Consider the following 25,507-nt stretch of genomic DNA (forward strand, 5'->3'; position numbering starts at 1 on the left):
GAAATGTTTCCATGGTTACCGAGTAACTTCCTTCCGAGAATATGGCGGATGAAACAACGTGTGTGTGCTTTTTTTTGTCGATGTACAGTCTGTATTTCTGGTGGTCATTTATTCAGTTGAATCGTATAAAACGCGCGAGGCAGTTGAGAAAGAAACAAAGAAAACGAATCTCCGTTCTTCACTATTTTATTCAGCGAATACATCGATTGAGGTGTGTGACTTTGCACATGCGCATTATATTTGTATCGATACAGAACCTCTTCATCTGTCCACACTACAGCGAAGCTCTACAGTACCGATACTGTACCGGTACTAAACCCATACATTTGTGGGTGTCGTACCGATACAGTTATATCGCTACAGTACTGGTATAGTTGCTAGTGTGGACAGGTATTGCGGTACGAAAGTAGTATCGTATCGGTACAAAATCCCTAGTGTGGACAGGGTAAAAGATCACTCCAAGAGCAAGGCGTGTAATAGTCAGTGAGGTCACAAAGAACCCCAGGGTAACTTCTAAGCAACTGAAGGCCTCTCTCACATTGGCTAATGTTAATGTTCATGAGTTCACCATCAGGAGAACAATGAACAACAATGGTGTGCATGGCAGGGTTGCAAGGAGAAAGCCACTGCTCTCCAAAAAGAACATTGCTGTTCGTCTGCAGTTTGTTAAAGATCGTGTCAACAAGCCAGAAGGCTATTGGAAAAATGTTTTGTGGACAGATGAGACCAAAATAGAACTTTTTGGTTTGGCATTATGTTTGGAGAAAGGAAAACACTGCATTCCAGCATAAGAACTTTATCCCATCTGTGAAGCATGGTGGTGGTAGTATCATGGTTTGGGCCTGTTTTGCTGCATCTGGGCCAGGACGGCTTGCCATCATTGATGGAACAATGAATTCTGAATTATACCAGCGAATTCTAAAGGAAAATGTCAGGACATCTGTCCATGAACTGAATCTCAAGAGAAGGTGGGTCATGCAGCAAGACAACGACCCTAAGCGCACACGTCATTCTACCAAAGAATGGTTAAAGAAGAATAAAGTTAATGTTTTGGAATGGCCAAGTCAAAGTCCTGACCTTAATCCAATCGAAATGTTGTGGAAGGACCTGAAGCGAGCAGTTCATGTGAGGAAACCCACCAACATCCCAGAGTTGAAGCTGTTCTGTATGGAGGAATGGGCTAAAATTCCTCCAAGCCGGTGTGCAGGACTGATCAACAGTTACCGGAAACGTTTAGTTGCAGTTATTGCTGCACAAGGGGGTCACACCAGATACTGAAAGCAAAGGTTCACATACTTTTGCCACTCACAAATATGTAATATTGGATCATTTTCCTCAATAAATAAATGACCAAGTATAATATTTTTGTCTCATTTGTTTAACTGGGTTCTCTTTCTCTACTTTTAGGACTTGTGTGAAAGTCTGATGATGTTTTAGGTCATATTTATGCAGAAATATAGAAAATTCTGAAGGGTTCACAAACTTTCAAGCACCACTGTATAGGTGATTAGATAATGTGTGTATGGGTTTTTGTTTTGGTTACAACACATCATTGTTCCCTTTTTACAGAGGTGGACAGTAACGAAGTACATTTACTTGAGTACTGTACTTACTGTAAATACACTTTTTGAGTATCTGTACTTTACTTGAGTATTATTATTTTTTTAACTTCACTACTTTTGAAAGGCAAATATCGTACTTTTCACTCCGCTACATTTCTGTCAAGGTCCTCGTTACTCGTTACCATGAAGCAGCTTTTGAAAGTGGATTTTTTTTCTTATCTTTTCTAAGATTGTTTTTTTTCCCAGGTGACACTGAGACAGTCCATCAGTAACCACTAGGGTCACGTCATGTCCATAGACTGCATAAAATCAAGTTTAATGATTTCTCAGCAGCGTTATTTGAACACGATCAGTTGATGGCAGAATGGAAGGAGGAGGTTCTTCTGGGGAATAATGCACGCACCCAGGACCATACCCAGAACCCATGTTTCAGTTTTCTGAAAGGAATAAAGATTCAGGCGGCACGGTGGTGTAGTGGTTAGCGCTGTCGCCTCACAGCAAGAAGGTCCGGGGTCGAGCCCCGTGGCCGGCGAGGGCCTTTCTGTGTGGAGTTTGCATGTTCTCCCCGTGTCCGCGTGGGTTTCCTCCGGGTGCTCCAGTTTCCCCCACAGTCCAAAGACATGCAGGTTAGGTTAACTGGTGACTCTAAATTGACCGTAGGTGTGAGTGTGAATGGTTGTCTGTGTCTATGTGTCAGCCCTGTGATGACCTGGTGACTTGTCCAGGGTGTACCCCGCCTTTCGCCCGTAGTCAGCTGGGATAGGCTCCAGCTTGCCTGCGACCCTGTAGAACAGGATAAAGCAGCTACAGATAATGAGATGAGATGAGATTATACATACAGGACACTTTTTTGATGGAATAAAAACATGCATTATACTGTATTTTCCTTCTAGTGAGTTTCATTCATTTGGTTCGACAGCATACAATATTGTTACAGAGTCTTGCAAAAGTATTCATCCTCCTTGGTGTTTGTCCTGTTTTGTCGCATTGCAAGCTGGAATTAAAATGGATTTTTTGGGGGGTTAGCGCCATTTGATTTACACAACATGCCTACCACTTTAAAGGTGAAAATTGTTATTTCATTGTGACATAAACAATAATTAAGATGAAACCCCCTCCCAGAAATCTGGAGTGTGCATAGGTATTCACCACCTCCCCAAAGTCAATACTTTGTAGAGCCACTTTTTGCTGCAATTACAGCTGCAAGTCTCTTGGGGTATGTCTCTATTAGCTTAGCACATCTAGCCACTGGGATTTTTGCCCATTCCTCAAGGCAAAACTGCTCCAACTCCTTCAAGTTAGATGGGCTGTGTTGGTGTACAGCAATCTTCAAGTTATGCCACAGATTCTCAATCGGATTGAGTTCTGGGCTTTGATTAGGCCATTCCAAGACATTTAAATGTTTCCCTTTAAACCACTCCAGTGTAGCTGTCATGGTATATTTAGGGTCATTGTCCTGCTGGAACGTGAACCTTCATCCCAGTCTCAAACCTCTGGCTGACTCAAACAGGTTTTCCTCCAGAATTGCCCTGTATTTAGTGCCATCCATCTTTCCTTCAATCCTGACCAGCTTTCCTGTCCCAACAGATGAAAAATATCCCCACAGCATGATGCTGCCACCACTATGCTTCACTGTAGGAATGGTGTTCTCAGGGTGATGGGTTTGCGCCACACATGGCATTTCCCATGATGGCCAAAAAGATCAATTTTAGTCTCATTTGACCAGAGAATCTTCCTCCATGTGTTTGAGAAGTCTGCCACATGCTGTTGGGCAAACTCCAAATGTGTTTTCTTCATCAATGACTTTTTTTCTGACCACTTCAAGCCCCATCCTGAGGAACGTACAGCTTAAAGTGGTCCTATGGACAGAATCTCCCATCTCCGCTGTGGATCTTTGCAGCTCCTTCAGTGTTATCTTTGGTGTCTTTGTTGCATCTCTGATTAATGCCCTCCTTGCCCGGTCGGTGAGTTTTGGTGTGCGGCCTTCTCTTGTCAGGTTGTAGTGGTGCCATGATCTTTCCATTTTGCTATAATGGATTTAATGGTGCTCCCTGGGATATTCAAAGTTTGGGATATTTTTTTATAACCCAACCCTGATCTATACTTCTCCACAACTTTGTCTCTGACCTGTTTGGAGGCTCCTTGGTTTTCATGTTGCTTGCTTAGTAGTGTTGCAGAGTCAGGGTCCTTCCAGAACGGGTTGTTTTATACCGACATCATGTGACAGATCATGTGACACTAATTGCAGACAGGTGGATCTTAATCAACTAATGATGTGACTTCTGAAGTGAATTGGTTGGACCAGCTCTTATTTAGGGGTTTCATACGAATACTTATGCACACTCCAGATGTCTATTTTTTGCATCTTAATTATTGTTTGTGTCACAATAAAATAACAATTTGCACCTTTAAAGTGGTAGGCATGTTGTGTAAATCAAATGGTGCTCACCCTCCAAAAATCCATTTTAATTCCAGGTTGTAATGCGACAAAACAGGACAAACACCAAGGGAAATGAATACTTTTGCAAGACACTATATATATGTGTGATGTGTGAAGGCATTGAGCTGTATTTCCAATGTTTAAACATGTAGGCTGTAAATGTGTATAGGTGGTGGATAACATACTTGTCCCCATGCTGAGTTCCTGTGGAAACATCTGTCTTCCTCTGAGAAGAACACAGGGACTTAAAGAATTAGAAGGCCGTGTCTGTAACTGTTGAGACATATGTTGGACTCGTTTGGGAAATGGGACTTCCTTGCGTGTTTCACAGTAGTAAGTCTGGTTTTTGTCATCATCTTGAAGACGTTTTGACATGTGTTCAGGAGGCATTATTGGACAAAGAAGCCAACTGGGCTCAGTTTTCCAAAAGCATTGCAGCACAAAATGCTCGAGTTAACATCACATTGAACACTTTAGCTTGTATTTTTTATTTTTTTTAATTTTGATGATGCTTTTGGGGAGGCACGGTGGTGTAGTGGTTAGCGCTGTCGCCTCACAGCAAGAAGGTCCGGGTTCGAGCCCCGTGGCCGGCGAGGGCCTTTCTGTGCGGAGTTTGCATGTTCTCCCCGTGTCCGCGTGGGTTTCCTCCGGGTGCTCCGGTTTCCCCCACAGTTCAAAGACATGCAGGTGAGGTTAACTGGTGACTCTAAATTGACCGCAGGTGTGAATGGTTGTCTGTGTCTATGTGTCAGCCCTGTGATGACCTGGCGACTTGTCCAGGGTGTACCCCGCCTTTCGCCCGTAGTCAGCTGGGATAGGCTCCAGCTTGCCTGCGACCCTGTAGAACAGGATAAAGCGGCTAGAGATAATGAGATGAAATGATGCTTTTCAGAAACTGAGCCCTAATTTAAAATAGGATGCCTGTAACAGTTCCCCGATGAGGATGGAGTACAGAAGCACGGCAGATGGGAATTGATGTTCGCACACGCTCTTTATTTTCCGCTTTTCAGCGTCACACACTCACACTCACCCAGTCACACACACATACGTTCTGGTCGGGAGAGCTCCCTTCTCTCTGCTCTCTCCCTCCTTTTCTGTCCTCTGTCACTGCAACACAGACACACAACATTAATTAGGCACAGGTGCATTGACTTTGCCACTCACCTTCTCTGGTCCCGCCCTCCATTCACAAACTGACGCTAGGCCACGCCCCCGCTGCCACAATTCCATTTATAGGTCAAAGTACTGTTCAACACCAGCTCCAAGCCACAATACTGTCTGAAATTAAAATATTGACAAGCTTTACAGTTATGCTGAGTTTAAAAGCCTAGGCTGAGATAAGCTGACAACAGATAACAAAATCGCACGTCGACGCAAGACTGGTCTTGCGTCGACGCACAATGACGCAGATAATGGCAGTGTTGCAGAGGGTCTTTAGTAGAGGCAGGTTGACGCAAGTGGATCACGATCTGTTCGCATTTCAGCTGCGATTCGCTTCCAATCGGTGCAAATAGCAGGTTGACGCATGTAGAGGCAGGCGGTCAGGCAACGTTTGAGCGACCAATCACAGGTTGAAGCAGGTAGTGGCAGCTAGACGCAGGCTGACGCAGGGGAAGACAAGTCTTTAGAGATGGCTGCGATGCATCACAGGTAGACACAGACTGCACCTGCAAATAGTTTGCAACAACTTGCGAGCAGTCTTCTCATCTCATCTCATTATCTCTAGCTGCTTTATCCTTCTACAGGGTCGCGGGCAAGCTGGAGCCTATCCCAGCTGACTACGGGCAAAAGGTGGGGTACACCCTGGACAAGTCACCAGGTCATCACAGGGCTGACACATAGACACAGACAACCATTCACACTCACATTCACACCTACGGTCAATTTAGAGTCACCAGTTAACCTAACCTGCATGTCTTTGGACTGTGGGGGAAACTGGAGCACCCGGAGGAAACCCACGCGGACACGGGGAGAACATGCAAACTCCGCACAGAAAGGCCCTCGCCGGCCACGGGGCTCGAACCTGGACCTTCTTGCTGTGAGGCGACAGCGCTAACCACTACACCACTGTGCAGCCCTGTTTTGTTCATCCTTTTTCTAAAAATGATTAAAAAAATTTATTAACAAAAACAACAACAACAACAGCTTAGGATGGAGACGGAGACAAGACAGAAAGGGGTGTATAAATTTCTGAAAGCAAGAAACTAACCAGATCCATTGCTTGACAGCACTCTGCACAAATCTAAAACATCTATGAAATATTTTACTCATTATAGCAGGACTCGACATTAACTTTTTAATCCACTTGTCCAGTTGGACAAGCAGCAAGACTTTTCACTTGTCCTGACCCTAACCTTTTTATTTTTATGCATTTACTAGTTCACTGAAAGGAAACTGATTAACAAAGTTTATCAAAAAGCAAGTATAGTTATGATAATCATTATGCTTTAATGATTTTTAATTTTTCAATAAAACTCAAACTTTAACTGTAACAATAACTATCCAATACCCCATTATGATGCATGTGTTGTTCTAACCCATTACCTGATCTGCAGTTTTAAGAGTTAGACTCACTCAAATTCAACGCTTCTGGAGGAAATAAAGTTAAATCTTGATTAATCCAATAAAACTTGAAGTATAAATTAATTTAAGAAACCGTGAGTTGGCCTAGTGGTTAGCGTGTCTGCCTCTCGATCGGGAGATCGCGAATTCTGCTCATGGTTGGGTCATACCAAAGACCATCATAAAAATGGTATCTACTGCCATCTGGTAAGGCACGCTGCAATCCAGATGTGAGTGGGGAGTCAAACTCTCGCGGTTACTAGAGGACTAGCCCCCCACTGTAACCCTAGCTATGTAAAAGGCGAGAGGCCGAGGGCTACGGAAATGGAGATCGGCGCCACCCTATGGTGCAGGAAGTGAGTTTAGACTTTAGATAAATTAATTTAAAGAAATAAAACCGAACTAAAACAAGTTGGACAGGGGGCATCGTGGCTCAGGTGGATAAGGCGCCACACCATAAATCCGGGGACCCGGTTTGATTCCGACCCGAGGTCATTTCCCGAGCCCTCCCCATCTCTCTCTCTCCTGCTCATTTCCTGTCTCTACGCTGTCCTATCCAATAAAGGTGAAAAAAGCCCAAAAATATCTTTAAAAAAAAAAACAAGTTGGACATGATAAAGAGGATAGAATCACATTGTGAATGAAAACAAACCGTAAGTGAGTTCAGCAATGTCGTAAAATTCCTGCCAAATATTTACGACATTTGTGATGGTTAATATGAACCATACAAAAGAAAAATACAACGAATATCCGAATGAAATGAAGATTCACCACAGATATTTATTTTATTGAGGTATTTGATCAACATTTCTTCGATTTCGATTAATTCAAAGTCTAATAATCTATAATTAGATATTATGACATGGTCATGGCGGCATGGTGGTATAGTGGTTAGCACTGTCGCCACACAGCAAGAAGGTTCTGGGTTCGAGCCCCGTGGCCGACGGGGGCCTTTCTGTGCGGAGTTTGCATGTTCTCCCCGTGTCCGCGTGGGTTTCCTCCAGGTGCTCCGGTTTCCCCCACAGTCCAAAGACATGCAGGTTAGGTTAACTGGTGACTCTAAATTGACCGTAGGTGTGAATGTGAGTGTGAATGGTTGTCTGTGTCTATGTGTCAGCCCTGTGATGACCTGGCGACTTGTCCAGGGTGTACCCCGCCTTTCGCCCGTAGTCAGCTGGGATAGGCTCCAGCTTGCCTGCGACCCTGTACAGGATAAGCGGTTATGGATAATAGATGAATGGACATGATTATTTTTACACACACACCTGTTGTACTTGACTTCCCCAGAATTTCATGAACAATAACACAGCCGGATCATTGAGGGGATTGAACTAGCTTTGTCGGAACTTTATTGATGTAACTGGAATAATTACCATAAAAATGGTGATTTTCAACAATCTCTAAAAGATGTGGTCCCTAAAAGATATAAAAGCATAATGTATCATTACTATATTGTCTGGGGCAGTTATATGTAATACTCTGAATAATTTTCTCTAACCTGTAAACCAAATTAGATCGGCCTATATGTAGAAGATGTGACAATAAAATACGTAGACTACTTATACTATTTATGTAAACTGCTTATTACTATTATTGAACTCATATTTTATATTCTACTCCAACTTTAAGCAAGTCTTCAAGGATATAGTTAGTGTTTTCTTTTTTTATCAGACGACGATACAGGGGACAAACAGACAGTAGAAGGCGTGACCAACCTGTCAAACCAGACAGGAAGGCCACGCCTTCGGAAACATCAGCTGATAAAAGATGCGTCACCAACAACATCCAGTGACACTCTGAGGAAGACGACAGTCGTACGTTGAAACATGTCAGGTAAACAAACCTAAAAACTAGATGGCTGATAAAAAAAGAAAAAAACTAACTATATTTAATATATGACATAATGAACGTAATCGAAAGAAGTCTTCAAGGAGTTTGGCCTTATCATATTGCCTTAGTAGTAAGCCAGCTAGTATAAATAATATGCACATGAAAAAATGACATTGTTAAACTCACCTCAGCATATCTTTTACAATTGTTTACCCCACCATGGGCGATGCTAAAGTCACTGTTACAAACAGTACAGTGCGAAAAACTGTCATTATTTTTCCCCCATTAGGCAAGAGTACATTTTCGTGTAGTCTGAGGTGAAGTGTGTTTTGTATTTTCGTTTTTGGGGCACTCTGCCACGATGTTCCTGGATATACTGAACTGATGGACTCTCGGTCTGGGAGAGAAGACGTAAAGCCCGCCCACACAGAACACTGATTGGTCTACTTAAAACAGGGGTGGGTTTCCCAAAAGCATCGTAGCACAAAGATCATCGTTAAATGGTAGAGCGGGCATCACAGTGAACACTCTCTCTCCTAGTTAAGATGCTCTTAGTGTTAAGAGGCTTTTGAGAAACCCACCCCAGAGCAATCAGGATGCTCTCTCTCTCTATCTCTCTCTCGCTTGCCCTCTCTAGCTTCTGGGATATTGTATCTAATTTGCAGGCGTCAGGGAGCCACTATGCAGGAGACTCCCAGAACTTCCGGGAGAGTTGGGAATAATTCAACTTGTCCCATCAGACAGGCAGATGCGGATTTGACTTGACCAAACAATGACTTGTCCCGTCCAGTCGGACAAACATTAATGTCGAGCCCTGTATAGGTGTTAATAAAACTACTGCTTAAATACCGAGGGCTGTTTTTTTTTTTTTTTTGCTTGTTTGATAGGTTGATTTTATACATGGGCGGCACGGTGGTGTAGTGGTTAGCGCTGTCGCCTCACAGCAAGAAGGTCCGGGTTCGAGCCCCGTGGCCGGCGAGGGCCTTTCTGTGTGGAGTTTGCATGTTCTTCCCGTGTCCGCGTGGGTTTCCTCCGGGTGCTCAGCTTTCCCCCACAGTCCAAAGACATTCAGGTTAGGTTAACTGGTGACTCTAAATTGACCGTAGGTGTGAATGTGAGTGTGAATGGTTGTCTGTGTCTATGTGTCAGCCCTGTGATGACCTGGCGACTTGTCCAGGGTGTACCCCGCCTTTCGCCCGTAGTCAGCTGAGATAGGCTCCAGCTTGCCTGCGACCCTGTAGAACAGGATAAAGCAGCTAGAAATAATGAGATGAGATGAGATTTTATACATTTTTTTGTCTTTGAGGCTAAATAGCATTTAAATAAAACCTTTACACTGTGGCATATGAATTCCAATGCCACAGATTGCACGTCACTATCCAATTCTGCTCAGCTAGTTTAGAGTCTGAGTCTGTTTTTGTGTTAACTGGAAAAAAAGATGACTTAGTCGACTACTTTTTTTGACTTACTGGCCAACTCGTAAAAAGTAATAGTCATGCAACCTTTATTATTCAGTATAAGTTGTTTGGGGAAAATATTCCATATGCTGTATGTTCACCTCAACAAAACCAGACAAGAGTAAAGCAACAATGTCACATCAGGTACCTAGTCATAGCATACACAAGGAAATTAGAGCTCTATCTCTGAGCTACAGCGCAACCCCTCAGGACCGGTGGATGTGATTAGGCCTCTGTCACAGGCCCTCCTGCGCTGCAAGTGAAATATGAATGAAATTATCTCAGTGTGTGATTTGTGCAATTTGGTTGCGAGAGAAAGAGAGGGAGTAATAAGAGCACATTGGTGCCGTCATTTCTGCGTGCCACGCGATGAAGGTCCAGTCTCTCAGCATGGCCCGAGCGCAGGTCGAGGGAGGGGAGGAGGCGAGGGGAGAGGCCGCTAACATCCCTAATGCACAGTTTGGATTTATTGTTTTAATTAAGTACAAAGGCAGTTCATCATAAACTGTTTATGGACATGAATGCACTGGTGTAGGATGTCGAAGGGATGGGAGGGGAGAAGAAAAAAAATAACGCCTTGTTTTCTTTTTTCGCTTTTGTGTTCTCCATAGTGAGCTGTTGATGCTCTTGTCAAAGTCTTTCATATCTTTGATACATTAAGAACATTTTGGCATGAATCACAGACGTCTTATTTCACTGCCGCAGCTTACGTACGGCATCGCTCAGATCAGCTATCACCAAGCCGCCCCCAAAAGCACCAATTTTTAAAATGACTCCAGGCTGTGGCATTTACTTGTCTGATTCCTCTGTATATTTTCTGCACGACACACTGTCATGCACGATGCTGATGGAAAGCCATCGGTGATGTTTATGTTTTCGGAATGACAAGCTTCGTTACTGTCATTGTTCAAAGAAGAATGAGCACCGAATGACCATGATAGAATGAAGTAGTAACCTGATGTATGCTTCAAAATGATGAGGAAGGAGACATTAGATATTAGGGGCAGCACAGCCTATCTGACCCCAGCCACACTAAATACACACAGTGTTTGATGTACATTATTTATTTTATCTAGGCAGCGAGGGCTTTGCTATTAGGGGTTCACCCCCTTGTCGGAGTGCTGTGGCCTAATGTAATGCCTCCCCCCATTGCGGTACTTGGTCAAGTTGCATATCTGTCTTCTTCCGTGTGATTTTATTAACTCTAATATCCACACTTCCTATTACCCCGGCTGCCTCTCACTCAACGGCACACCGGCTCGCCTCTCTAATTCAGAGTGCCACGAGATATGCTTTCACTCACATTACACTCTAGCCTGGAGCAAAGCAGCCTGTTCCTCTGAAAATGTTGGAATTAGGTTATTTCTATTGATGTATTAAAGTAATACTTCAGTTTAAGTTATTATTTTAAGATTTTTTTTTCTCTCCATGTTTTTTTTTTTTCAATCCATGGTGTCTGGGCTGAGGGGTGATAGAGTGAAAAGCGAGTTACCTGGCTTGGTAAAAGCTCTTTTTAACTCTCAAATTCAAAGACGAAGTGCCACCAAGACCGATCTTCTCACGACTGTAGAATGTATTGCGTATTATTTTTGTTCTTGTGTCTCCATTTTCATTTTGCTGAAAACATCAGCATTAATAAAGCAAAGGCAATACGTAAAAGGCCGTGATGTCAGAATATGAGTTAAATCGTTGATAATTTTATCAACGATATTGCAGAGCACACATGAAAATAATATTGTTCAGGGAAAAAAACAACAACAATAAAAACAACAATAAAAGAAAAGGGAAAAAAAATAATGACTCACTTTTCAGCCGTTTTCGATGTTCTTGGGTTTTAAAGCGCCAGACTTTATTCTATATTCATTAAATATTTCATGTGTGAGCACTGATTTAACATTGCTATTTTGTAAGATTTGTTTCCCTCTGGTTTAAGCTCAGGTGCTATTTTTGTGGATAAAATATACACCTGTACTGACATGGGTGGGTGAAACAAGATGTTTGACGTGCGCTGTTTTTCCAGCCCACTTTGGTTCGAAATTGTACGTGTTCCCATCCCAAAAACTTCAAATTCAGGTAAGAAAGTCCTGTTTTATTTCTTACAACCCAGTTTTATGGATGGACACAATTCATGTCACTGAATACAGCAGACTGAATCATGCATTTTATCTGTAGTACAGACAACTAAGTTATGAACTGTTGTAAACACTGTATAATTAAAGGAATCAATAAAATGCTCAATAAATTAATTAAACACCAGGCATGCGAAACCTGCGGTCATAACCGATCGTCTTTTTGTACATCACACTTACAGTGACTCAGGACCTGCTCACCCAGCAAACACAAAAACGTTTATATAACATTGTATAAACGTTTGGCTAATGTTTCAGAAACATTGCAAAATAACGTTTATAAAACGAAAATTTGTGGACAATTTTTTCGTTTTATAAACGTTTGAAAAAACGTTATATAAATGTTTGAAAAACATTCTGGAAACCATCATACAACATTCTGGAAACGTTTCATAAACGTTTAATAAAACCTAACCTTAATGCAACCCAAATGAAACGTTTTATAAACGTTTTGTGTTTGCTGGGCACACACATAATTTCCATTTATTTATTTATTTATTTATTTAAATGTGTGTCTGACAGAACAGATATGTTGAAAGGAATGAAATACCAACTCTAAAGACAGACATTCATTCAAATCACACACTCCCCCTTTCTATACACAGGGTAGGGTGCATCAGTTGCCCCCTAAAAATGAAAAGTTCCTCCGATCATGACACATTTTTGTTTTTATGTTCCTTTTGGTAAGAAAACACACTGGGTGAAATATTTTGACAAAATTCAAAAGTTTAATGGTGGCACCAGGAGCTCAAAGTTATGGAAAAAGCTGCTATTTTATGACTTTTATGACAAAATTTCGATCACTTTTCATGAAACATTATGGCACCTTATAGAGTATACCAAATATCTTAGATACACATTTTTAGTACATATTCTAAATATATTATCAAGCACAGTTGGAGTTTTAGCTGTTCATTGAATCATTGTTCAACTACTTTTAAACAATACAAATGTATTATGAATCACATTAATGCTTCTCAATCCCTTGCAAAGGTTCTTAACATGATCTCTGGCTCACAAGAAATCAATAAATGGAATCCAGCATTGTGATTCAAACCTTACGTGAAAACATAAAATAAGCGGTTGTTTTTGGCAAAAAATGAACCTCATGGTGCCACCATTAGACTTTTGAATATGGTCAAAAAATTTTACAGGATGTCTTTATTGGTGAAAAGGAACACCCGGACAAAAATACATCAGATTTTATGAAAGTGAGGGCAACTGATGCACCCTAACACAGGGTGTTTAAAAAAATTTGATATCATTTCACAATCTAATAACTTTGCCAATTCTCGTTCATCTCATCTCATCTCATTATCTCTAGCCGCTTTATCCTTCTACAGGGTCGCAGGCAAGCTGGAGCCTATCCCGGCTGACTACGGGCGAAAGGCGGGGTACACCCTGGACAAGTCGCCAGGTCATCACAGGGCTGACACATAGACACAGACAACCATTCACACTCACATTCACACCTACGGTCTATTTAGAGTCACCAGTTAACCTAACCTGCATGTCTTTGGACTGTGGGGGAAACCGGAGCACCCGGAGGAAACCCACGCGGACACGGGGAGAACATGCAAACTCCACACAGAAAGGCCCTTGCCGGCCCCAGGGCTCGAACCCAGGATCTTCTTGCTGTGAGGCGACAGCGCTAACCACTACACCACCGTGCCGCCCCAATTCTCGTTCAATTGACCTCAAATTTTAACAGCATGTGTGGAAACAGGTCAAAATTTTATGTTGAATGTTTTTTGTTTTTATCATTTTAGGTATAGAAATGCCATTCACTGAAAAAGAAACGGCGTTTTGTGTGTTCGAATACAGTCAAACAAGACTGTGCAGTGGTGGTGTAGTGGTTAGCACTGTTGCCTCACAGCAAGAAGGTCCGGGTTCGAGTCCCGTGGCCGGCGAGGGCCTTTCTGTGTGGAGTTTTCATGTTCTCCCCGTGTCCGCGTGGGTTTCCTCCGGGTGCTCCGGTTTCCCCCACAGTCCAAAGACATGCAGGTTAGGTTAACTGGTGACTCTAAATTGACCGTAGGTGTGAATGTGAGTGTGAATGGTTGTCTGTGTCTATGTGTCAGCCCTGTGATGACCTGGCGACTTGTCCAGGGTGTACCCCGCCTTTCGCCTGTAGTCAGCTGGGATAGGCTCCAGCTTGCCTGCGACCCTGTAGAACAGGATAAGTGGCTAGAGATGATGGATGGATGGGCTGTCTGAGTATCTGTGTGTCTGTGTCTCAGGTGGCATGTGTATTGAAAATTTGTGAAATTGTTCATGGAATCCACATACCTTTGAATTTCTCATTCAAATTTTGAGGAATAAATCTTATATTGCTCAATATTAAACCTGTTCAGTTTCATTTGCCTCGACTATGTAGTTTCTGGGATATTTACATCTTAAATAATTTCAATTTTTTTGAAACACCCTGTATAAAGAGTACTATATCTAAAACAGTAATAGACAACAGAGTAAGTGCTTATATTGTAATGATACTCAATCCTTATCCTTTGTTCATATGTATATATTACTTGCAATCTTTAACCTGTTTTTTTGTTGGACATGCCTGATTTTCGTAGTAGTGGTGCAGACAACCATAAGAATTGTGCATTTTGTCATAAAAGTACACTTATACCCAGAAAAAAGGTACACTTACTGTATAGCCAAAGGCATTCAAACAAAACAATGAATATTGAGCCATAATGAATTTTCAATTACAATTTTATGTCTGCTGTGGAGATGTGAGATAGAAGGACATTTCTGGGCAATTTTAAAGCCCTCAATTCAAATTCTGCATCATACACAATGTATGATTCAACACCAAGATCATCCATATTGACAAAAATTTACTGCAATTACAATTTTCATACCAGTCATAGCCGCCATCTTTATGAATTATGGCCATCTTGAAACTTCAACGACTTGCATGTATTATCAACATGGCAAAACCCAAGAACTATTTTTGGTAAACAAATATAATTATCTCCTCAATATCATATTATATCCAACATTATATCCCTCAAAAAAATTCCTGTGCAGGGATTGGCCAAGGATGGCTCACGTGATATAAATTAGTTCCTATATTGATTAAGGAATGTATCTCGTATTGTCAAAAAAAAAGAAAAAAAAAGGATATGGTGTGAGTCAGTCATGGTATATCGTGATATCCTGGATATACCATGAATTGACGTCACAGTTTCAAGCTATACAGCTGACTCAAGTCTTTTTTTAATTTTTATTTTTTAATTCATCTCATCTCATTATCTCTAGCCGCTCTATCCTGTTCTACAGGGTCGCAGGCAAGCTGGAGCCTATCCCAGCTGACTACGGGCGAAAGGCGGGGTACACCCCGGACAAGTCGCCAGGTCATCGCAGGGCTGACACATAGACACAGACAACCATTCGCACTCACATTCACACCTACGGTCAATTTAGAGTCACCAGTTAACCTAACCTGCATGTCTTTGGACTGTGGGGGAAACCGGAGCACCCGGAGGAAACCAACGCGGACACGGGGAGAACATGCAAACTCCGCACAGAAAGGCCCTCGCCGGCCACGGGGCTCGAACCCGGACCTTCTTGCTGTGAGGCGACGGCACTAACCACTACACCACCGTGCCGCCCACAGACAAAACTAGAAGTTATTAATACAATTGAAACAAAAACATAAACATTTCAGCCAGGTATATTTTCAACTGAACACATTAAAATAACCACACAAATCAATAGTTTTTACAGCTTTCTGATTTTGTGAGTCAGTAATTGTTTTTATTTACTGCTTGGTCTCTTTTTTAAATACCAAAAGTAATGGTTTAGTAACTGACTCAAGTCACAGCTGTAGCTCCGCAAGCATTTATGTGTGTGTACATATCATGATTATGCCTGGCGAGGCAGGTGATAGCATGGAATAAATGAATAAATAAATAAATAAATAGGTAAAAGCGATAGCATGGTACATTGCATATGCACAGGTCGAAGGTCGCGCCGACGTAAACAACAAACCTGACTGCCTCCAGTGAGTTTATGCCAAGATTCAACCTCATTGGAGAAAGTTAAAAGTTAACACTTTTAGTTGGGAATTTTTTGATGAGGGATATAAATCAAATATTCCATGCATTGAGATGCTCCAGTTGAAATTATGGATTCTCTTCAGTGACTGGTGTAGTACTATTTTCCTCAGGGCTGCACCCGTTACAAAATAGTACTATGCCAGTCACCTCCGAGAATCCATAATTTCAACCAGAGCCTTTCAGTCCATGGTATATTTGATTACTGATTAGAAAATTGATCAGTTGTCACTGGTGGCCATTTTGAAAAATGGCTGCCGTGGGCGACATATTGAAACTTAACGATGGCTCAAAATCCATTTTTTTGGAATGCCTTTGGTTATAAAATGTACCAAACATGTGCTGCCAGGAAAAACAAACCTCGCCTGGCCTTTCCAGTGACCTTCACGCTAACCTTGATCTGATTACCCCCAAAATTTAATCAGGTAATCTACGGACCATTGCCCACCTACCCTGGAAATTTGAAGTCAATTGGTGCAACTGTCTAGACGCTAGATTGTTAATAGACAGACACACAAACAAACCGCACTGATTACAATTAATTCATCTCATCTCATTATCTCTAGCCGCTTTATCCTTCTACAGGGTCGCAGGCAAGCTGGAGCCTATCCCAGCTGACTATGGACGAAAGGCGGGGTACACCCTGGACAAGTCGCCAGGTCATCACAGGGCTGACACATAGACACAGACAACCATTCACACTCACACCTACGGTCAATTTAGAGTCACCAGTTAACCTAACCTGCATGTCTTTGGACTGTGGGGGAAACCGGAGCACCCGGAGGAAACCCACACGGACACGGGGAGAACATGCAAACTCCACACAGAAAGGCCCTCGCCGGCCCCGGGGCTCGAACCCAGGACCTTCTTGCTGTGAGGCGACAGCGCTAACCACTACACCACCGTGCCGCCCTACAATTAATTATGTTCTTTAATCACAAAATGTGCAATTGTTATGGAATTTTTAAACTAAGCTGCACCACTATCACTTCATTTAACTTCTTTCATGATTTAACTACCATTAAAATATTAATATTAGTATAAATTTTTTAAGTGACAACGCATGTGCTATAACTTCTCTCAGTCAACGTATCGTTTCTACAACTAAAATATTGATGTGAAAATTGTCATTTGTCATTACAGTATGTAAGTGTTTGGATGTTACAGCAGTATGCCTAACCACACCTCTTTTTATAACTTTACCACCTGAACCTTGATATCACCTATGCAGATGGTCAGAAAAATATTAAACTATACAACTCTGTAATCATATTACCTTATTTTCATGCTTGCACCACTATACTGGGCCTCAGTGAAGTATGAATTACTCTGTCAGGGGAAAAAATGGTTATGAAACTGTATTACTGTTTCTCTTTCAGCTGGAAAGTGAATGTAGTGTACACTCAGAACTCATTTAAGCTACAATTGAAGTCCTTGAGTGCTAACACTTCATTTGATTTTTTCTGCTTCAGACACTCGACAAGCCATTGATTAAAAAAAAGATCTAACTATCTATGAGCATCAATTTTTCAATTTATTTTTATAGTTTCACAAGTCCAAAAGGACAAAGACTCTATTGACTAGCCACTAAACATCGCGAATTATAAACTGTTGCAATTGTCTGAAATTTAGGTTGTGCTTGTTGATACAGTTGTGGTCAGAAGTTTACAGACAGTGACATGAAGGTCATCTTGGATATGAATGTCATGGCAATATTTGGGCTTTCGGTAATTTCTTTGAACTGTTCTTTTTCTGTGGCAGAATGTACAGCATACATCTTTAATAAAAAAAACACTTGAATTTGGCGCACAAGTTTTAATTTCCTGTTGGTTTTCTGAAATCAACACAGGCTCAAAAATCTACATACGCTCACTTAGATTATTAATTCAGAGGTGCTGAAACTTCCAAAATGTCTTTTATCTTGCCAAGGCCGAGGTCTCTTAACTTCCTGTTAGTGATCATGATTGACTACAGCTGGTAGCTTCTCTGTGCCTCCATAAAAAGGGTTTGTTTACAGCACTCATTGGCTTGACCAACATACAATACAATGGGAAAGTCCAAGGAGCTCAGTGCAGATCTGAGAAAAAAAGATTGCGGATGTACACTACTCCAGAATGTCTCTTGGAGCCATTTCTAAACAACTGCAAATTCCAAGATCAAACAATTGCATGCAAGTTATTGTGAGGTGTAGTCACTTTGTCAAGCCACTTTGCTTCAAGAAAACCCAAACTGTCACCCTCAGCTGAAAGGAAATTGGTTTGGATGGTCAGGAACAACCTGGGAACCACCATGGCACAGCCCTGCCATGAACTAGAAGCTGATGGATCACTGTCTACAGTTCAGTGAGTTTTACATCACCATGGACTAAGAGGCTGCTATTTAAGAAATAACCCCCTGCTCCAAAATTGACACCTTCAAGCTTAACTAAAGTTTGCAACTGACCACACAGACAAAGAAAAAGCCTTCTGGAGGAAAGCTGTATGGTCAGATGAGAGAAAGATTGAGTTGTTTGGCCACAATGACCACTATGTACAGAGGGACACTGTACCAGCTGGTGGTGGTGGTGGTAGGATCATCATGCTCTGGGGCTGTTTTGCCGCCAGTGGAGCTGGTTCATTGCACAAAGTGGATGGAATAATGAAGAAGGAGGACTACCTCAGAGTTCTTCAGCATAAACCATCAGAAACTTGAACACGACTTGGGACTTGAGAGTTACAACAGGACAATGAACCCAAACACACACCAAAGATGGTTGTGGAGGATAAAGCAGGCTAACATTAAGCTTAAAACAAGCTCTGACTTCAACCCTATTGAAAATATATGGACCATGCTTATAAGTCTAGTCCATGCCAAGAAAAAAAAAAAATTGAACTCTACCAATTCTACCATGAAGAGTTGCGAAATATCCAACCAGAATTCTGCCAGAAGCTTGCTCATGGTAAACAAAAATGTTTGGTCAAGGTGAATCTTGCAAAGAGACATTTTACCCAAATATTAGGTGTGCTGTGTGTATATTTTGGACCCAGTATGTATAATTTTGAACCTGTGTTGATTTCAGAAAACCCAAAGAAAATTAAAACTTGTGCAACAAATTCTAGTGTTTTTTTTTTAATTAAAGATGTAAGCTGTACATTCTGCCACAGAAAAAGAACAGTTCAGAGAAATTACTGAAAGCCCAAATATTGCCATGACATTCATATCCAAGATGACATTCATGTCACTGTATGTAAACTTCTGACCACAACTGTAGCACTGTTGACAGGTTGTCTGTGGATTTTTTAAAAATAGTTCTCGAGTTGAAACTGTCAAACTCTTTACAGCCTGGCACCTTTAACTGTAAAAATAAATTCCATGTCATAACACAGTTTTTAATGAACATAATCCAACTATATAAATATTTATTAGAGCCATATCACTTTTCACTGACAGGATACACCATGTCCACCCATCCGTCCATCGTCTATATCGCTTATCCGTCAGGGTCAGGGCAAGCTGGAGCCGATCCCGGCTGATATTGCGTTGGAGGTAAGTTACACCCTGGACATATCACCAATCTCATCACACAGACAGCCATTTATACTCACACTCACACCTATGGGCATTTCCGAATAGCCCAATTGACCTTCTGCATGTCTTTGGACTGTGCTGGACATTCTGTGTGCAGGAAACTGCACATAGAAAGGCCCCAGTCAACCGGCTGGTTCGAACCCAGAACCTGCTTGCTGTGGGGTGATAGAGCAAACCACTGCACCACCGCACTGCCTGAGTTTTGGATCAACATACATGTCAACCTTTGGTCAATCAAACCTGTATAACCAACCTCCAAAATCCATATTTCCCTTATAAAATCGGTATAAGATGCAAATTAAAATAATTTACCTAAAATTTGAATGATAATTAACAATGATATATTCCAGTTACTTTTTATTCAATATTAATAACAATAAACCTTCAGAATGAATACAAAGCTCCAATGTTTGACAAAAACACAAAGTGTTATCAGCGTAGTTACGAAGGAAATACTTCGTTGTTTGGAGACAGGTTTCACCGAGCGGCTATTATGCGCGAGACTTCATATTAGCCACAAAGTCAGGAAAATCTGTTCGTAAAATTACGTTATAATGACCAAATACAATGAAAAGTATTTTTCCAGTCTCACCTGTGAAAGGTAATCCCATGTGATCTCGTTTGGACGGTAAACCTGTTGGTACAGTTAAACGCAGCACATGAATGAGGCATCTTTATTCTCGGCTACTGTCTAGACGCTATACCAGAGACGGTTGAAGAATCTCCACTTTGCCACATCCAATATGGCGGCGAGGATGACGTATGATTCTACGCAGAATGCGGCGTCTATGTTTATATATCTATGACTTCACGGTTGGCGGGATTCTCGCAATGCGGTGTGCGCATGATCAAAAGTGGAACGAAGTCTCGCTACCACAAGATAACGCGCGATTTCATAAGACTCTTTACTGGCTGTCTGTGGTGTACAATACGTTTGTAAATGTTATGCGCTCTTTTATCATTGTGGGAATTGATTATAGCTCTAAATAAATATTGAAGTTTTTTAAAGAATCCGTATAACTTTATTTATACGCCCGTATACTACGTTTAGGGCGGCACGGTGGTGTAGTGGTTAGCGCTGTCGCCTCACAGCAAGAAGGTCCAGGTTCGAGCCCCGTGGCCGGCGAGGGCCTTTCTGTGCGGAGTTTGCATGTTCTCCCCGTGTCCGCGTGGGTTTCCTCCGGGTGCTCCGGTTTCCCCCACAGTCCAAAGACATGCAGGTTAGGTTAACTGGTGACTCTAAATTGAGCGTAGGTGTGAATGTGAGTGTGAATGGTTGTCTGTGTCTATGTGTCAGCCCTGTGATGACCTGGCGACTTGTCCAGGGTGTACCCCGCCTTTCGCCCGTAGTCAGCTGGGATAGGCTCCAGCTTGCCTGCGACCCTGTAGAACAGGATAAAGTGGCTAGAGATAATGAGATGAGATACTACGTTTATTGAATCAAATCCGTATAAAATATGGACCTTCCGTATAGGTTGACATGTATAGATCAACATCATGCAATTTATATGATTGGTCAAACAGGCTAATAACTACAAGGACTCAATAATAAATCTAACTAGAAAAGCACTCGGAGAGCGCAGACCTCCGCCAAGAATCCTTTAAAAAAATCCAGGATCCAGAAACTGATCCAGATCACCGCCAAAATGTAATGGATTGTTACTTGTGCCCAGTCACAGCTCTGGAAAAAATTTCAGAGCAATCCGTTCAAAACTTTTTCCGTAATGTTGCTAACAAACAAACCAACGCTACCGAAAACATAACCTCCTTGGCGGAGGTAATAACCTTCATAATGGTCAGTTAGAAATCTCACAACTCTAAGAAAAACAAACAAATAATAATTCAGAACCCTTGGCAATGATTCATGGACTCCCCATAGAATGTCTTCTAACATGTTACTGCTTAAGTTCTAATTAGCGCTTTAAATAAGCTTTAAGGATGCACTACATTCACTTTCTTAAGTGAAAAATAAACAAAAACAAATTCTTATACATACAGGACACTTTTCCCATGGAATAAAAACATGTGTTCTATTCCCTTCTAGCAGGTTTCATTCATTTGGTTTGATAGCATGCAATATTGTTCGCATATCGCTTATCCTACGTGTATTATGCCACTCTACCCAATGGAGAATGAGCGTTGAATATGGTTTACGATATTGCATGGTTGTCAAGACAACATGACGTCACACATCGGAGACGTAAAACTTCCGGGCTAGTGAGCGACTGTGACAATTTGTAAACAAACATGGCCGCCAGATTTGCTGCATTAAATGCGGAATATTTTGAGAGAATTTTGAAAGAGAAAGACGCGCTGAACACCCGAAAGTAATGTCTCATCTCATCTCATTATCTCTAGCCGCTTTATCCTTCTACAGGGTCGCAGGCAAGCTGGAGCCTATCCCAGCTGACTACGGGCGAAAGGCGGGGTACACCCTGGACAAGTCACCAGGTCATCACAGGGCTGACACATAGACACAGACAACCATTCACACTCACATTCACACCTACGGTCAATTTAGAGTCACCAGTTAACCTAACCTGCATGTCTTTGGACTGTGGGGGAAACCGGAGCACCCGGAGGAAACCCACGTGGACACGGGGAGAACATGCAAACTCCACACAGAAAGGCCCTCGCCGGCCACGGGGCTCAAACCCAGGACCTTCTTGCTGTGAGGCGACAGCGTTAACCACTACACCACCGTGCCGCCCCAAAAGTAATGTGTATGTATAATAATAATAATAATAATAATGGCTGACTTTTTCTTCATGATATATCAGATATATTCTATTCAGCTAGCGTGATATTGAAATAATCTTCGACTCGTTTAATATCATGCTAGCTGAATGGATTATCTCTGATATACCATGAAAAAAAGCCAGCCAATATTATTTAAATACATACCGTTTTGGCTACATAATCAGTGTGAAGCAATGGGACAGTTAAGTAATGTATTGTTTCTTTGACTATTTCTTCCTTTCATGACAAGTTTGATACATATAAACATCCCTATTCAATGATTTGTGAGGCAACAGTGTCCTAAATTTGTGTGTGTGATTCTAATAGCTGTGTCAGTGGAGATACGACAGAGTGACATGGATGAGCCCCAGAGGAGTCTGTGATCCAAACCCTGTCTGATGATGTCACTTCGTGGCACCACGGCTCTGACTCTAAACCCCACTGAGATCAACATTGCATCACTCACACAGCATCTCGCATCACCTTCAGAGCTCTTATCACTCCATTTCCTCTCTCTGTCACACTGCCATTAGTGCGAAATATTCCAAACCAAAACTGACACTGACTTCTTGGCTGCTTAGGTTTGCTCTCTTCTTGTCAGTTATGCCCAACTTTTTAACAATCATTATAATTAGAAGGCTGTTAAAACAGATCATTTGAACAAAGACTCAGCAGGAAGAATGTGTAATCTGAGACAGTGAACATGGAAAATACTTTAAATAATGGTACAACTACCGTACAACATCATTGCATGGCTTTTAAACTTGGTGTTAAATCATCCAGTGGGTGGCGATGTAGGTCCGTATGTGGACTGACGGAGCACTTTTGTGCTCGGGTGAGCCACAACGGGCACACACCGCCTTTCATTTATCACGTTTAGAACCAAACAAGAACGCCAGCATATTTAGCTGCGCTTTATTCGTATCATAACACACCAAGCGCCTTGTGAAAGCCCAAAAGAGGGAAAAAAAAGAGAAGGGGGGGTCGTCTTTTGTTGTTGTGGTTTGGTAAATTGATGCGATCCATCTGACCATGTGACTCCTGGAGCACACTCCCCGAGTGACCACTGAAGGGCTGGAATTGCATTGTGGGTCTTTAGGCAATAAGGGACAATGTATGTCTTCCATTTTGCCTGCAAGAACAAACAAAATGTCAAAGCGCAGGCCCCCTCCACTCCCTCATTCGCTTCACATTCTTGCACCCTAAAATATGTCCTCTCAGTAGGGGAAATCGCCAGTGCGTGCTTGCTTTGCTCCTCACAACACTTTCCGCTTGTTCCTGGTCCCTCTGGTTTGGTTTCTCTGAGTGTACCTGATGCGATTTCTGATTCTACAGGCACCATAACGAATGGGAATTTAACGGCTATGCTCTTGTTTTGAGTAGTTTTTTTTTCTATAATGTGCTACAGTAAAAAAAAAAAAAGCAAGAAAGAGAGAGAGATATATGAGGGTGTTCTTAAATTTTCCATAACGTACAATTATAATTCATATACAGTATTACTGGTAAATCAAATGTGACCATATTGAAACGCTTCCTCTTTCCAGTATGAAAATGGTTTCTTTTTTCCCCTCGCCAAAATGAATGTAATAGAAGATGTTGCATTGGGCTTTAATCAACTATTTTGTATTAGCTATGGAAATTAATTACTTATCGATCAGCGGCTTGTTGGATAAAATGAAATGAATATATAAATAAAAAAGTAACTCGTGTAGAGTCTTGCTTAGTTGCCTGTAATAAGGGCTGCATTTGTGAACGTTCTGCCTAGCAGGTCCCATTTCTCACCGATCATTAGTGTAATGTGGAGGTTATGGGAGTGTGTGGCCACTGGGACTGCTGCTTGACCCACTGTTACTTTTAACCTGAAAGCTGTTCTGTGTCTAATGACAACAGTATGCTGTGTATGATAAAGGTCTGGACTGTTATCACAACAGATCTGAGAGGAATATCAGGACTATCCAAATATCCAAAAATGACAGTAATACGAAAGGACGGTTGTGTTTAGGGTGCGTTTCTCCCCTACGTTTTTTAAAAAAAAATATATTATTTAGCACCTTAGTGTGGAATCATGTTGCGTATTAGAATTTTCATTCTCAAAATGTGCAGCATTGATATAAAAATAGCACATTTAAAACCTACACATGCACTCTTACACAATAAGTATTGTGTGACTAATGAATGTAATACATCACTATAACAGTGTAATAAATAATATTAAGGTCCATTGCTTAAAAATGTAAGTGTAATAATAATAAAAGTACGATTTTGCAAAAAAAAAAAAAAGAATAATTAGTAGCAAATTGATGGTGAACTTTCAACTGCATATGAAAATGTGTGTGTGTGTGTGTGTGTGTTTGTGTAATGGACAGTTAGTTCTTGATGCTTGTGCAAAAACGTAAGTGCACTAATTGAAATTTTCAAAAGGCTCTCCTTAAATATGTGTTATTAGCAGAAGGAGACGGGCCAGCTTGCTAATAAACAATTATTTATAGCAAATTATTGCCTAATGTATCAAATTAACAACATGCAGCAACTTAGATTTATAGTGAATGTTCACTATGTTTATTGCATTTACTTAAGCTATTCGGCAGAGCACATTTTCGTATAAAACATATCTTTTTTATAGATTACACTGCGTGATAAAATCTGTTAGATTAACAGCGTTCTGTGTGTTTTTTTGTTTTTGTGATTTATGGTCACTATAAAACGTGTTTATTGGACTGATGGATGAAATTAAATGGCGGAGTTTTAAGTGCAATGTCCACCTAATGTTGGGAAATAATCAGTGGAAATATTGCCTTGTAAAGTTGGAATTATCACACAAGTCAAAAAGTCAGGCTATTTACAGCCATAAATCTGCCGTTTAACCAGACGAGGCTGAGCTGCATGGATGTCCCGGACGATGTTGCCTTTGTGCTCAAAAACAAGATCATTAGAAAAGCTTCTGCTGTTTAGAGCCATTACAGAGTTTCCCTTAAGAGGAGTAAAAGAACAAGTTTAGAACTTTAGAGAAGACGCACTGTGAGAAAGATGAGAGATAGAAAGGTAGGAATACAATCTGAGATAAAAAAATCATAGATAGATACCGTAGATAGATAGAATGTTTTCAGCAGTATGCTGTGACTTGATAGATAGATAGATAGATAGATAGATAGATAGA

Source organism: Neoarius graeffei, chromosome 27 (genome assembly GCF_027579695.1).
Source record: "Neoarius graeffei isolate fNeoGra1 chromosome 27, fNeoGra1.pri, whole genome shotgun sequence".
NCBI lineage: Eukaryota > Metazoa > Chordata > Actinopteri > Siluriformes > Ariidae > Neoarius > Neoarius graeffei.